The sequence below is a fragment of the Oncorhynchus tshawytscha genome, linkage group LG16, assembly GCF_018296145.1.
Source record: "Oncorhynchus tshawytscha isolate Ot180627B linkage group LG16, Otsh_v2.0, whole genome shotgun sequence".
Lineage (NCBI taxonomy): Eukaryota > Metazoa > Chordata > Actinopteri > Salmoniformes > Salmonidae > Oncorhynchus > Oncorhynchus tshawytscha.
Window position 1 is genome coordinate 37,938,004 of NC_056444.1, and position 5,724 is coordinate 37,943,727.

General features: G+C 41.7%; 1 long non-coding RNA gene across 1 annotated transcript; it reads left to right on the plus strand.

Moving 5' to 3' along the window:
• The first annotated feature begins 488 nt into the window (after window positions 1-488).
• LOC121839548 lies at window positions 489-1,072 on the plus strand. Its single transcript, XR_006078996.1, has 3 exons — window positions 489-560; window positions 840-941; window positions 1,036-1,072. It is a non-coding gene; the product is annotated as an uncharacterized LOC121839548 (long non-coding RNA).
• Window positions 1,073-5,724: the final 4,652 nt, after the last annotated feature.

Below are 5,724 nucleotides of genomic sequence, written 5' to 3' on the forward strand. Positions count from 1 at the left end.
TTTCCCAGCAATCAGTATAACCAAGTCATCGTTATAAGGCATCGCCCTCTTTTGCCCACCCCCAGCACCAGGTGTGGCCACTAGCCTATATGAAGGCCCAAAATTGTGTGTTCCTTTCTGCTCTGACAATGGCATGCCCATTCGTGCGAGATGTGGTGGATGAAGAAGCACTTGTGCTGAGGAGAGCCTTCAGGCGAGAAAGGGTCTTCAGGGACCGGTTGGACCCACTGGCCTTCCCTGATGACCATCTATATGAAAGATACAGGTTTTCTGCAGATGGCATCAGGTATCTATGCAGACTACTGGGTCCCAGGATTAAGCACCGCACTGCACGGAGCCATGCACTGAGTGTGGAGCAAATGGTTTGTGTGGCCTTGCGCTTTTTGCTAGTGGAGCCTTCCTGTACTCAGTGGGGGATGCAGAACAGCTGAACAAGGCCACAATTTGCCGCACAATAAGGAGTGTGTGTCTGGCTATCAAAGCATTAGCAGATGTCTTCATCTCCTTCCCTGGCCACAGAAGACTCTGTGACATCAAAGAGGAGTTCTATAGGATTGCAGGTAAGAGGATCTACAAATTACAGGACAACTGTTAACACATAGTAGGATACTCATTACTTTGTGTGACAGGTTTCCCCAATGTCATTGGTGCAGTGGACTGCACACACATAAGGATAAAAGCCCCTCAGGTGCCCATGAGGCCGATTTTGTGAATAGGAAATCCTTTCACAGCATTAATGTTCAGGAGAACATAACTTTTGATATTGTCCATTGACGAACACTCTGCATTGCCAGGGATGTGCATTGATTGGTGTAATATTCCTCATCTTATGATTTCAGATGGTCTGCAATGCTGACTGTGTGATCAGCAATGTTGTGGCAAAATGGCCTGGCTCAGTCCATGACTCCAGAATCTTTCGGGCCTCTGAAATCTATCACAAGGTAAGCCACACAACCCCTATTTATAACCATCATGGCTGTGTCAAGAATATCACTGTGTTTATGAGGTAGTAATGATGAGATTTTGTGTTGACAGGTGAATTCTCTGGTGTGTTGCTGGGAGACAGGGGTATGGCTGCCAGCCTTTTCTCCTGACACCTTTCACAGACCCCCAGGAAGCACAGCAGGCCTACAACCATGCCCATGCCAGGACCAGGGCCAGAGTTGAAATGACCTTTGGCCTCCTGAAGGCACGCTTTCACTGCCTTCACAAATTAAGGGTCAGCCCTGTTAGGGCATGTGATATTACTGTGGCTTGTGCTGTCCTCCACAATGTGGCCTGCCTGAGGAAGGAGAGGGCCCCCAGAGTGCCACCAGCCATGGACTGGGACAATCCGGCAATCTTCCCGATGACGACAGTGGTCGGCTGCTGAGGGACCAATATGTGTTGAATTATTTTAGTTAGTATGTGTGCTTTCAATTTTGGTTAAATATGTCCTGCGGTGGCAGAGGAATTTGGGTTTTTTGGGTTCGTTTTTGACGAATTTGGCCTCTTATGATTGTGCGGTATACTGTGTGTAATACAAGGCTGCAGGAGGCTACTGCATCCATTCATTTGTCTGTTCAGTTGATGTGTATGGATTTGTCCTGGATTTATTTTAGTGTGCAGACATGCAGGGTGTGTTATATACAGACCTTTGAATGTGTATGTCTCATTTTGTATAATATGCTTGGATTCTGTGCTTTCCATCTTGTAGAGTCACTGTGACTTCAGTTTCGAAAGGAGCTGATGGTTTACCTGCTTTGTTTTGTCCTTATTCAATAAAGGAACATAATGTTACACATTGTGTTTTTATATTCATATGAAATGTGTATTTGTTTATATGACAGAGTACTAGGGCCACACTGAAGAAAAAGGATAAAGTCATAAATTTATGAGGCTGGTTCTTTCTGCAGAAAAGCTACATATTGTTTTTACAGTTTTGATACTTATGACAATGTGATACTTAATATTCTGGCACATCAGCATGTCTTTGTTTATGAAACCATACTGAAGTACAATTTCACGAAATGCCCCACATCTGTCATTTTAACAACTGTCCTCCTTTAAAACAACTGGTTACAATATTATGACTTGTTTTTTTCCCCTCTGTGGCCCTAATATTCTATCATTTTATATATAGCCTTATAGTCTATGGGAAACTGTAAATTATCTAATGATAGCAACATCATCTAAAAATCATTTTTTTATCCAAAATCATTGAAATTAATGATCACAAACGTTTAAATAATAACAGTGGGTCTAGTTATGTGATAACAATGTATAGTGAGCAGTGAAATAACTATTGGTTTCCATTTGTGGTGACTGCTGACTGACATTAGGGATGAGATTAAATAGATCCTGGAATTTAGCCTGGTCTGGAGCAGGCTAGTTCCACAGAATAAATCTCCATGGTAATTTATACCATAACATATCCTCCTGCCCCCTATCCATCTTTAGTGCAACCGGATTACGGATCAATTGAGCCAGGATCACCAAGATATCCTGGCTTAATCCCTTATCCTAGTTTTGTGCAACAGGCCCCTGTTCTTTGTGCGGGATTGTTTGTGTGACATTTGTGCATGTTTGAGACGAACGTGTTTTTTTTTTTTCCCCTGTTCGTGGGTTTTGCTGGACTGTTTTAGTCCCCGTGTTTGGGGCATTTGTTTTTGTGAGCGCCCAGTGTTTCGTGGGGTGGCCTATGTTCGCCGTGTGTGCATTAAAGAGCACTACCTTGAACTCTCTGTTTCCTGCGCCTGACTTCGCACCCACTACACCAAGATCGTTACAGAATGAGGATGTTTTCAACCCTGAGTTCCGAAGCGTCTCTACTCCGTTTATTTTGTTGCCTTTAAAAGTGTGTTTTGTAGCCTAATATCAAGTTTACCCAGGATCGGATCCACTCTTTGCGTCCGTGGGCTACACCTCTCCGTTGTTGTTCGTGGTCTTTCTCAGCAGGAGATCTGTGGACATTCGCAGCTGGAGATCTGTTGGCGGATTGGATTGTCTGACTGACCGACTGACTACTATCTTTTTTGTATACGGTATTTCATTTGTTTTGGTGTGACGTATACCGTGATTTATGTAGTTGTAGTTGAGGACTTATTAAGGGTTCATACGCTTGATGGTTGTGTGGTAAAATAATAGTTATTTTTGATTTTATGATTTGATACTGGGTTTACGCTAAACTTGTAGCATAAACCGTAACTAGGGTCACTTGAGTTCCCTGAACTTTTTCACTGGCCTGGACTCTTTTTAGGCCCGAGAAACAGGACATTTCTGGAGGAACCAGAGCTCATTATTTGCTATATTGTTGTGTGTGTGATCATTTATGTTGGTAATACAACCCATGTAAAAGAATAGTTGTTTTTGAAGTTCTTTCCAATGTTTTAAGGGTTTATGAAAAGAGTATTTCCATCCTGACTTTTACATAAGTCCTTTGTATTGGTGTAGACTTGACGGACCAGATGGGACTCATTCCCTCCCAAACCAAAAGGAGAAACCAATGTTTTCTCTGGTAGGCACAACCTACATGGCACCCCTATAAATAATAACTTTAAGTCAAAACCGTTAGACTACAACCACAGATATTGTAGAACAAGGAGCATAAACCTATTTGGTTCAACTTCAGCTGTCCCAGAACTGGCACGGCATTCTATTCATATGATCTATTCTAAGGATTTGTCTGTCTTAACCACACACTGACATGTACAGCTCTCTGGGTGAGGTTCCAGTTTTCTAACCACATACTGACATGTACAGCTCTCTGGGTGAGGTTCCAGTTTTCTAACCACATACTGACATGTACAGCTCTCTGGGTGAGGTTCTGGTTGTCTAACCAATGCCACTTGTTTCGTCTTTCATCTGCTCTAGTCAGAACAGATACTGGACCTATAAACATTTTTTTCTGATGGTACATGTAGTCATCATCCCCTTGTGTGTTGTCTCATACAAGACAGTTCCCTGACATATTTGAAGAATACACAGGGTCTCTCCCGTACCATTCAATAATAACTAAAGACGATGAAAAGTTATAGATGTGTCTCGTTTAATTTTAATACCGAGTGTAAGGTCTCTTCCAGTTCAGACATCTGTATCAACTTGTCTTTTAATCAGGGGATTCCATGACAAACCATCTCTCCTGTCCTACATCTGTAGAAACACAAGGTGGTGTTGATACACACAGCACTGCTAACATTATCAATGGTTGTTAGGTCAAATCCAGGACAGACAAATGATAGTATTTTGACCTATAACCAGATAACATGTGACCAACCTGAAGTGTGCTGGTACCTAGCCACTTACTGCCTCAGCCTTCTGCTCCTGATAAGGTAGGGTGGTTTCCCATGGCACTGCTGAACAGTTTAAATGAACACCACATGGCAGCTGGGGGTGGACCACACCTTGCTGTCTCTGGGCAATTGGGCATCATTGGCAATGTAAATCATCCGTACCCGACTCATCCATACCTGTCGTGCCACACTCACTTCCAAATTTCGCTTTGGACGAGACTTCTTCTCGTCCAGTTATGACCAAAATGAGAAGTTGTGACAAATGATCCTATTTACTATCTGTAGTCAATTTTGACACCAGAATAATTGTTTCTGACTCATATTGATGCCACACATCCCATTTTATATCCAGAAAAGTTGCTTCTAGGAGGCAGTTCCCTTTTAACACCACCTTTTCACATGTGAGGAGAATACGTGCTTTCACCTCACATGTGAAAAACAAATCAGTTTAACCTAACTCTCAGAATGTGAAATAGCATTTTCATGTGAATATTGAATTTGCACTTTCACATGTGAAATTTCAAGTTTTGTCATGGTATCACATGTTGAAATGTTGTTACATTTAATTCACATTAGATCATGTACTTTTACATGTCACATCTTATCACATTAACTTCACGTGTTTTACCGTAAGGGGTAACTTCAGCCAAAGGGTTAGTTTAGCCACCACTTGTTTCTAGGACATATTTAGGAAGAGGTCATTTCATGGCTAATATAGTAAAAATGTTTGCCTTGGGGTAAGTTGAGCCAATGGACACCATACCCCATACAAATTATGATTCAATTGTATCAGTTTAATGCATAATATGCATAGTATTTTTGCAATGTGTCATGCATATGAGCATTTTTCTTGTTAGAGTAGACTTCATCATGCCCGTGTACACAGATGTAAAACAAGCAGGGGTTCTTGAGAGGGTTGCCAAGGAAGTGAGAGAAGGAGAGAATTTTTTTTTTTTAACATGTACCTGTGTGAATGACAGACTATGATTGAGTAGCAGAGGCACACAAGGTCTTCTCTGATGACATAGCGTCTGAGCTTGCTAAACATATCAAGAATCTCGCAAACCAGTTTCATGGGTTTAGTAGTTTCAAATGCTGATAGCTTGCCTATGAATTGGCACATTGAAACAACATCCCTGTCCCAGACAACTTTTCATAAAATTGATCGGAAAGTGATATTGAACAGATATCTAAATGTAGGCATGCATTTAAGATATACAGTATACCACACCCCCATTCCATGAATTAAACGTTGACCTACCTGCACTATCACCAACTGTCACAGGACTCAATCAACCACTTGCCACAAGGCGACTCAACTTTCCTGTCCCTATGATCGACTTACCCCATACCTGGCGTAAGTTGTAACAAGCGACCACTCATTTTGGACAAGCTATGTTTAAAAAATATGTTTCCTTGATTTCTGATTATTTTCAGGGATATGCAACATCCT